This window comes from Nicotiana sylvestris, chromosome 9 (assembly GCF_000393655.2).
Source record: "Nicotiana sylvestris chromosome 9, ASM39365v2, whole genome shotgun sequence".
NCBI classification, from domain to species: domain Eukaryota; kingdom Viridiplantae; phylum Streptophyta; class Magnoliopsida; order Solanales; family Solanaceae; genus Nicotiana; species Nicotiana sylvestris.
Window position 1 is genome coordinate 167,502,948 of NC_091065.1, and position 11,347 is coordinate 167,514,294.

The following is an 11,347-nucleotide window of genomic DNA, read 5'->3' on the forward strand; positions in this document are numbered from 1 at the left end:
TTATTAGTGAATTATGGTCTTTAATAACTGTAACGACCCGACCGGTCGTTTTGAGCTTTAGCATTCTATTCGTGGTTTGAAACTTTGAATAGCTTCATATTATGTATTATGACTTACGTGTATGGTAGGTTTCGGTTTTCGAGCGGTTCGGGATTGATTTGGAAGAATAATTCTCGTTTTAGAAGTTGTAATTGGAAGAGTTAATCAAGGTTTGACTTTTGGTAAACGGACTTGGAATCAGGTTTTAATTATTCCAATAAGTTTGTATGATGATTTTGGACATGTCCACAATGTTTGGTTAAATTTCGAGGAGTTTTTGATAACTTTGGGTTGTATGGTGATTGTTTTCGGCTTCGACGTCGATTTGAGCATAAATGTTACCATATTGCCAAAACGGTCTTTGATTCATATTTCGACTAAATCATTATATCTGTATCGTAATTTTGGTACCATAGCAACTGAAATCATCAAGTTTCAACATCGTATAAGGTATTTATGATCATTTTACTAAGAATTGGGTTGCTAGATTTTTCAAATTAATTACGAAAATTACCACTGAATTCGTATTTAAAAATTTGCACTATTTTTAAATATTGAAATCAACATATCTCCTTCATTATAAGGTCAAATAAAGTGGTTCAAAAGCCTAACTTGATTGGAGTTTTACGAGGAATCCATTGAAGGCATTAAAAACGAGTTTTGGAATCATTTAGCACAAGAAACGAGGTAGAACAACTGGACGTATTTGGTTATTACTATTGTTGGAGTTTTTCTCATCTTAAAAGTTTGGGATTGGAAAAATTCAAGGATGTTCTTCAAGTTTCTTCAATGGGGGTAAAGTCTAAACTATAACCTAAGTATTTTCCTTTTGATTCATTCCCTTGGTTTAAGCTTTAATCTATGATTTTAATTGAAAACCCATTTAATTCTTTAAATCAAGACCTAGAGTTATGTCCTAAATTTTCAAAATTAAAAATAGGTTATAGACATTTATTCTCGATTCCTTTTGGGGTTTTGTTCTCCTATATTAGGAGAATAACATACTCGAATTTGGCGAGTTTTGGAGGAGTATTTTGGGAGATATGAGATCTAACTAGTGTGGGTTGAACTCTTGGGTTATGAACACCCAAGAGCGGTGTTTTGGCGAATTGGTTGAGCTATAGGAATCCTATTGAGTTAGTTTTTGTTCATGTGAGCTTGTATTGGTTCGGTATTTTCCCGGGTAAGCTTGGATTCAGAATCCAAGGTAGGCCTGACATTGACTTTTGTTGACTTTTTGGTTAACTTTGAGCGTTTGATTAAAGATTTGACCTTTATCGATTGGGTTTATTTTTTTTGGCATTATTTGATTTTCTCAATTTGCGTTTGGCTAGTTTCGATCCGTTCGGAGGTCAATACGTGCGGGATAGCATTTCTAGAGTATTGTTTGGCTTGCTCGGTATTGGATTCGATTTGTTCGAGGTAAGTAACACCTCTAAACTTGGTGCTGAGGGTATGAATCCCTGGACATACATGTTATGTGTTTGGTGTTGAGGTGAAACACATGCTAGGTGATGGGCTTGTTGGTGTACACCACGTGAATTATGACTCGATTGATTCTATGATACTGTATAGTTACCAAATCTTGTTTCTATCCATGAAATTTCTACATGCTAGAGTAATTGAGATGTGATCCATATTAGAAATCATGTTTAGGCTAAATGATTATTCTGTTGGGAACCATAAAGGTTATTTTTGCTGTTGAGTTATTTGTTTAAATTGCAATTACATACTCAGTCACATTCATTCATTTGCATATCGTATCTCAGTCTCTGTTATCATTTAATGTTACATCGTGTATCATTATTTGGGATGATTGACATGAGACTTGTGAGCCCAAGAGACTAGAGAGATTGATGTCTAAGTTGAGGCCGAGGGTTTATTTGTGAGTGATATTTATGGGATCAGTCTGTATGCCACAATAGGCTTTATTGATTCATGATGGGATCGGGCTGCACGTCGCAACAAGTTTTATTGATTCATAATGGGATCAGGTTGCACGCCATAACAGGTTCTATTGATTCCTGACGGGATCGGGCTACATGCTGCAACAGTCCATGTTGGCTTATATTAGCGCATGGGCAGGATCCGTCCCTCCGAAGTCTGACATACCAGCAGTGAGTGTAGGTACCGAGTGTCGATTGCCAAGTGATTGAGTGTACCGAGTGATTGAGTGTGAGACAGTGAGATTGAGTACTCTAAGAGTGTGAGTACATGAGTTCATCACTGTGATGCATTACATTTGACATGCATACTTGGCATGTATGCATAGAGATGCATTCTTCATGCTAAACGGTATTGTGACATTCATGGCTTCGCATGCACATTGACATGTAGGCATAGAGATGTACTTTTCTATGCTATCTGATAATGAAACGTCTTACATGTTGTTGAAAGTTTTTGGGAAAAATCAAAGTTTTATGATATTCTCATATTTTGGTAATTTCGGTGAAAGATTTGAGTTTTACTGTTATACCTGAAAAGCATGCCTAATTTCCTTAACTGCAAACGAGATGAGCATTATATCTTTGAGTTATTACTTGTACTGCTTTTATTATATTGTTACGATTTGTTCTTGGTTATTGGTGTTGGACTCTAACTGGTTTTCAAGGTTGTCACTACTTTCAACCTAAGGTAAGGTTTGTTACTTATTAAGTACATGTGGTCGGTTGTACTTATACTATACTTCTGCACCTTACGTGAAGATTTTGGAGCTGATGTTGCTGTGTATGGCGGGAGCTGGGATTGAAGATGTACCTGCATTCTGATTATTGCTGCATCTTCTTCTTGGTAGCTTTAGATTTATAAATCTTTTGATGTATTTTTAGAACAGATGATGTATTTATTTCATACCAGCTTGTAAACTCTAAATCTTAGAAGCTTATGATTTGTACTACCAATCCTTGAGATTTTGTATAAAAGTTCAGTTATTTCATCATTTTTTTCTCAGTAAATCTCATTTGAATTAGATTATTGCTAATTGTCTTACCTAGTGGGTTGGGTTAGGTGCCATCACGACTAGTTGGATTTTGGGTCGTACAAGTTGGTATCATAGCTCTAGGTTCATAGGTTCTATGATTCTTGAGCAAGTGTCTAATAAATTCTTACGGATCAGTATGATGTCGTCCATATCTATCTTCGAGAGGCTACAATGCATTTAAGATAAACTTCCCATATATTTTTCCTTATAGTGCAATATTGATTCAGCTTGAAGCGTATATCTTTGAATTCCTTTCACTCACTCATTTACGCATGTGAGCGCTCGGTATCAGCTGTACATCAACGACTTGTGGATTCCATAGATGAGGTGTGATATGTATTTTCTATGTTTTGGTGATGGGCTAGTCTGGAGTACTTGAGGTCCAGTTTGGACTGCAACTTAGGCTCGATAGTTTCAGTTGTGTGAGCATGTGCTTTTGGACTTTTATGTCCAGTGGTGTCCCTATGAATGGGAGTGGTGGCTCGGTGAGTGATTGGATGGCTATATGATGAGTAGGATGTGATTGCGGGATATGTTCAGATGGTTTGAATATGACGAGAAGAGTTTTCTTGAGATGTGAAAAGGACTATTAGATGCTCGATTTCTATGGATATGTCATCCAGTCTTGACTTATGAAGGTTTTTGTGAGATTCTTTCGTGTTATTTCATTTGTGGAACAAAGTAGATTTTCATGTCTTGTTGATGAGTTCAGACTCCGGAAGATTAAGTGATTGCATAGTAGTTGTGGCTGTGAAAGGTTATAGAGAGATGTCAATTTGAGGTTAGGCAGGTGAGTTATCACCTATGGGGTAATCTACGGATGTGTGATTCTTATGATATTGTGTGGGGGATTTCTTTTCTACTAGTGGGTATAGGTGATGCGGTTTGAGTTTGGATTGGTTGAGAAAGTTCACATGATCGTCATGAGGATGAATGGGAGCTTAACAGATGGTTTGAGGTATTATATGGTTTGTGTTGCATGAGCTTATGAAGGATTTAGTTGAATCGCATTGTGGTATTATGGCAGTAATAGAGTATGGGAATTGTGAGTTATCAAGTGTTTTAATATATGGCTTTGAGCCAAGTGGGGGAGTTTGCTATCGACGATTTGATTGCATGGTTATGTGTTGTATTGGTTTCGGTCTGAGGTATACATAAAGATCGATTATGACTTGCAGAGGTTAGTTTTTGTACTGGTTTTGGTTTGAGGCATACATAAAGATCGGTTATGACTTGCAGATGTTAGTTTTGAGGATGACTTAAGTAAGGAAATTTCTGGATGCATGGTGTATTACACTTTATGGGTATATCGGAATCATGGAATATTGAATTGTTATTCGTGGAGGATGTAGTGAGCATGTAGTAGGAATTTTATCAATTGTGTTAATGCAAAGTTACTTCTTTGGGTATTGTCGTGCTACTAGGGTGCAGGTAGTTCCGCCAGTTTGGGTGGTGCATTGAGATTTGAGCAGAGTGGATGACTCTCGAGAAGGTTCTGATGGATTCAAGATTTATATGTAGTAATTGAGAATTTTCGAAGTTGTATATGGCTGAGTCTGAGATTTACATAGGATGGAGTCAAGACTCGTGGAATTTTATATCATTATGGATTCTACATTTCAGTATCAGGAAGGTGAAGAAAATAACTTTAGATTCATAGAAGGTCTCTTCAGAGTGGGTGCCTCGGTTGTGGTACTTTTGGGGTGCTTAATAGGGAATACAATGGCTTATGGGCCTTAGGGCGGTGCAGTTGTATCCAGAGATCTCTTGTGGTGAGCTTTGGGTAAGGATCGTGGAATTTTGGCAAGGATAAGTGTCATCTTGGGGGTAATTCAGAAGGAACTCAGAAAAATAGAATAACTTGGTAGTAGGTTGGATCAGCACGGTAATGGATATGATCAGTTCTTTGGTTACTTATAATGTGGTGAATCTCTACAGGTGTATTGTGGAAATACTCTTGTGTTTGGCGACCTTCGTTGCTTGGTTGAGTTAGACGGATTCAATTCTAATGGTTTGGTTATGTGCAAATGGGTTTCGAAGTGTTCTCAACGATTTCTTCCATAACGTGAGAGGGATTTATCTACATGTATGAAGGGCATGTTGCGTATTGTCATTTTCTCCGAGATGAGATCAAATGGAAGATTTTTGACTGATCGGGTATGTATTCTGCTGGTGACTCAGAGTTGATTATGAGATTCTCATGGTTTTCATATGATGGGATGATAGATACGGCGTGTTGTATCAGATTGAGATCATGTGTAAGGTCACAGTTCAGTTTTGAAGGGAAGGTCATGAATTCTTAGACAACATGGGTAGTTTCATATGACTAGATAAATGCTATTACTATTTGGTATTGCTTGATAAGTGTGCGCATTTCAGAAGGCGCACTGTGTTTTGACTTACGAATTCTTCATTAGTATTGCGGTACTCACCTGGTTGATCGACTGTTGATCTTCAGACTTTGCTATGTAGCATGGATGAATTATGGAAGTATTTCTTATGGGGATGATTATGTATGATAGATGTGTTTGTCATTCAAATGGTGGGATTGGGATCAGCTATGGTGATTCATGTGTTCTATGGATTTGGAGACTGGGAGTTCTTAGAAGCACATTATTTTGCGGTTTCGAGCTGTAAAGATGTGTCCAAAGTTAGCTAGATGGTAGTACATGCTATGGTTAGGTTATTGTGGACTTTTGGAGGGCTATGTATCCATTTGGGGATTACTGGAGTTGATTTGAGGGCTCATTGGTAGGCCTAATGAGGATGTGTATTCAACACCAAGTCGGATATATTGACTTAACACCGTTATTGCTGAAAGGTATGTCATTCGATTAGAGTTGAGCTTCTTCGTGTTCTGATATATTCTATGTGTTACTCTTCTATTCTACGGGGGGTTGTGATTTGTTGGTTATATGCAAACCCGATGCGGTTCTGTTTGGTCCTTGCAGCAAAATTCTAGTGAAATAGTTAATTGGGTGTTGAATGGTTGATTGCGCCTTGGTTAGGGTCTTTTCGGGCTGTGGTATATCGTGTTATTTTCTTCTTCATATTTATGGTAATGCACTTCGTGTACTTAATGTCGAATTGCGTGTGGTTGTTGATTTTGAGCATTGTGGCTTGAGATATTTCATATGGACCGACATTTAGATTGGGCCATGCATCGCAGCGACGTTATGCTAGGATATGATTCTTTGTGCTTATTTCATGTGTTATGTTTCCCCTTGTGTGGTGGATTGATAGCATTGCGCTTTGTGGCGGTATCTGTTGAGCTGGCAGGATGGTTTCTTCATTTCCATTCTCTTTCCATTAATGGTTATATTTGACTTATTGTTCATTGGTGCACGTATTGCATGGTATGTGGATCTAGGTAGGATTTGCGTGACAAGTCGGTCGAGTAGCTTATACTAGATGAGATGAGGTTATTGGGCTTGAAATGAGTGTCATCGGATTTGATTAAGGTATGTTTGCAAGAATTGTGTTACTAGTCAGCTTAGATTTTGGCTATGGTTCTTATCGGGCAAGAGAGCTCCACGACTTGTTAATCTAATGGTTAGTTATGAGTTTCTGTATGTTTCTTTCATAATTGGTAGTGTACGAAGGTTTAGAACAAGATTTTAGTTGATATGAGGTTTGTTGCCGGTGTCAGATTGGTTATCGAGCAACTATTGCGGTCAGAAGTTATTGCTGTGAGTATTTGAGTTATGTGGTATATCATGTGATTATGTCTTGAGATATGGTTATGGATTGATACAACCTGTTTAGAGTTATATGGTTCATAGATGCAAGAATCGGGTCATATAATGAGTTCCAGATGTTAGGTATTTGGGTTTTAAGGTTTATGGACTAAGGTTGAAGTTAAGATCCTTTGTTAGGTGGTGTTGTCGGGCTTATATGGATTGGGGTGACGTGGGATCACCCATGGTTATGTGTATGGTGAGGGTATATGGTGATTTGATGGCTTTGGAATGACTCTTGGCACGTTCGAGGACGATGAACGTATGTTTAAGTGGGGGAGAATGTAACGACCTGACCGTTCGTTTTGAGCTTTAGCGTTCCATTCGGTGGTTTGAGACTTTTAGTAGCTTCATATTATGTATTATGACTTGCATGTATGGTTGGTTTCGGTTTTCAAGCGGTTCGGGATTGATTTGGAAGAATGATTCTCGTTTTAGAAGCTTTAAGTTGCAAGAGTTGACTAAAGTTTGACTTTTGGGTAAAAACTCGAAATCGGGTTTAAATTATTCCAATAAGTTTGTATGACTATTTTGTACAAGTTCACAAAGTTTGGAGAAATTCCGATGAGTTTTGGATAAGTTTGGGTTGTATTGTGATTGTTTTCGATTTTGACGTCGACTTGAGCATAAAGGTTACCATATTGAGAAAACGGCCTTTGATTCGTATTTCGACTAGACCATTATATCCGTATCGTAATTTTGGAACCATAGCAACTGAAATCATCACGTTCCGACATTGTATGAGGAATTTATGGTCATTTTACTAAGAATTGGGTTGCCAGATTTTTTTAAATTAATTAAACGAAATTGCCACTGAATTCATATTTAAAAATCTGTACTATTTCCAAATATTGAAACCAATATATCTCCCTCATTATAAGGTAAAGTGGAGTGATTCAAAATCCTAACTGGAATTTCACGAGGAATCCATTGGAGACATCAAGAGCGAGGTTTATGATCGTTTGCCACAAGAAACGAGGCAGAACAACTGGGCATTTTTGGCTATTGATGTTGGAGTTTTTTCACATCTTGAAAGTTTGGGATTGGGAAAATTCAAGATGTTCTTCAAGTTTATTCCATGGGGTAAGGTCTAAACAATATCCTAAGTATTTCCTTTTGATTCATTACCTTGGTTTAAGCTTTAATCCAAGATTATAATTGAAAACTCATTTAATTCTTTAAATCAAGACCTAGAGTTATGTCCTAAATTTTAAAAATTAGAAATGATTTAGAGACGTTTATTTCTCGATTCCTTTTGGGGTTTTGTTCTCCTATATTAGGAGAACAACATAATCGAATTTTGAGAGTTTTGGAGGAGTATTTCGGGAGATATGGGACCCAACTAGTGTGGGTTGGACTATTGGGTTATGAACACCCAAGAGCTATATTTTGGCGAATTGGTTAAGCTATCGAACTACGATTCAGTCAATTTTTTTTTCTTGTGAGCTTGTATTGGTTCTGGCTTCGCTCGGGTAAGCTTGGATTCGGAATCCAAGACGGGCCCGACATTGACTTTTGTTAACTTTTTGGTTGATTTTGGAATTTTAATTAAAGATTCGACCTTTATCGATTTGATTATTTTTCATTGGCATTATTTGATGTCCTCGAGTCGCTTTTGGCTAGTTTTGAGCTGTTCGGAGGCCGGTACGCGGGAGATGGCATTTTTAGAGTATTATTTGGCTTGCTCGGTATTGGATTCAGTTTGTTCGAGGTATGTAACACTTCTAAACTTGGTGCTAAGGGTATGAATCCCTAAAAACATATGTGTTATGTGTTTGGTGTTGAGGTGACGGGCGTGTGGGCGTGCACCGTGTGAATTATGACTCGGTTGATTCTATGGTACTGCGTAGTTACCAAATCTTGTTTCTATCCATGAAATTTCTATGTGCTAGAGTAAGTGAGCGGTGATCCATGTTAGAAACCATGTTTAGGCTATATGTTTATTCTGTTAGGACCCACTAAGATCATTTTGACCATTGACTTATTTGTTTAAATTGTAATTACGCACTCAGTCATATTCATTTGTTTGCATATCATATCTCAGTCTCTGTTATTATTTATTGTTACATCATGTACCATTATTTGGGCTGATTGACATAAGATTTGTGAGCCCGAGAGACTGGAGAGATTGGTGACTAAGTTGAGGCCGATGGCCTGATTCTGAGTGATATTTATGGGATTAGGCTGCATGACACAACATGGGATCGGGCTACAAGCTGCAGCAGATTTTATTGATTCATGATGGGATCGGGCTACACGCTACAACAGGTTTATTGATTCATGATGGAATGAGGCTGCCGCCGTAGGACATGTTTGTCTTATATTAGCGCTTGGGCAGGATCCGCCCCTTTAGAGTTTGGCATACTAGCATTGAGTGCAGGTACCAAGTGCCTAAGTGATTGAGTGTCGAGTGTTGATTGTCGAGTGCCTAGTGATTGAGTGTACCGAGTGATTGAGTGTGAGACATTAGATTGAGTACTCTGAGAGTGTGAGTACATGAGTGCATCACTGTGATCCATTATATTTGATATGCATACTTGGCATGTAGGCATAGAGATGCATTCCTCATACTAAATGATATTGTGACATTCATGGCTTCACATATACATTAACATGTAGGCATAAAGGTGTACTTTCCTCATGCTATATGATAATAAAACATCTTACTTGTTGTTGAATGTTTTTGGGAAAAATCATAGTTTTCTGATATATTCATATTTTGGTGATTTTGGTGAAAGATTTGGGTTTTACTATTATACCTAAAGAGCATGCCTATTTTTCGTAACTGCGAACGAGCTGGGCGTCATATCTTTAAGTTATTACTTGTACTGCTTTTATTAGATTGTTACAAGTTGTTCTTGGCTATTGGTGTTGGACTCTGATAATTTTTCAAGCTCGTCACTGCTTTCAGCCTAAGGTTAGATTTGTTACTTATTGAGTATATGGGGTCGGTTGTACTCATACTACACTTCTGCACCTTGTGTGCAGATTTTGGAGCTGAATTTGCTGTGTATGGCAGGAGCTGGCATTAAAGATGTACCTGCATTCCGGTTATAGATTCCTCTTATTCTTGGTAGCTTTAGATTTATAAATATATTTATATATATTTCGAACAGATGATGTATTTATTTCGTACCAGTTTGTAAACTCTAAATCTTAGAAGCTCATGATTTGTAATACCAATCCCTGGGATTTTATATAAACATTCAGTTATTTCATCATTTATTTTCTCGGTAATTCTCATTTAAATTGGATTGTTGCTAATTGGCTTACCTAGTGGGTTGAGTTAGGTACCATCACGACTAGTTGGATTTTGGATCGTGACAATAACCTTTTTGATTAATTAATTTATTATTGTAAAAATGACACGATATAGCCGCTCTCAAAATAATAGCCGAATATATATATATATATATATATATATATATGTGTGTGTGTGTGTGTGTGTGTGTGTGTGTGTGTGTGTCACGAAATCCACCTTAGAAATCGTGATGACACCTAGTCCCTAAGACTAGCACCTAGTCTCTGAGACTAGCAACTAGTCCCTGAGACTAGGTAAGCCTAACACATACTGAGAATTAACGAAATTTAACCAACTTAATCGCAAAATATTAGTTAATAACTGAAATAACATAGCTGAACCGACATCAGTCATACAATCCCAAAATCGATAGTACAAGTCATAAGTTTTTCTAAGAGTAAATAGGAATATCAAGTGCATCACTATCCCAGAATAATAGTAAACAATGAAAATTAAAGACAATAGAAGGTGACTCCGGGACCTGCAAACATCAAGTAGGTATACCTTGAAGTCTCCAGCTGCGCAGACATAAATCTCAAAATCAACTCAATCAGAAGTACCTGGATCTGCACAAAAATGTGTAAAAGCGTAGCATGAGTATACCATAGCGGTACCCAGTAAGTATCAAGACTAACCTCAGTGGAGTAGTGACGAGGTAAGTGAGACACTCACTAGACATAAAAATTGTGCATGATATTAACATAAAGCTAGCAATGGAAAGAACGTCAATGTAAGGTTAACATCGCAAAAATTATTAATGTAAGACCAACAAAAGAATAATAAAACCACAATTGGCAAAAAGAAGTAAACGAGTAATAGAGCAGCAACACAATCAGAACATAGATGAAGTATGAATGAACTCGAATTAAGAAAATAGATGACAATTCAAATAATCAACTTGTTCCCAATACATGAATTACAACAAGAATTTCCTTGAGGCACAACTCTTTGTACCACAAATCATAAGCCCTAATTCCGGATCTTATACGTTTGGCATCTCGTTCCCATATTATTATTCACCTTCGCACGACAAAGTTCACGTGCTATCATGTACATTGTATTTATTTTAAATGCTAAACAAAATATTCGAGAGATTTATTTAAATTCTAAGGCATAATAACAAATCTTGAATAAGGTAAGGCGTCAAATAAGATAATGAGTTTATTTTAGAAATCAAATAAAGTACTGTTTAAACAAAATAGAGTATCAAATAAGTTTAGTTAGTAATCAATAAGGTAAGGAAAATAACATTTTTAAATAAAGTAAAATATCAGATAAATTAACGAATTA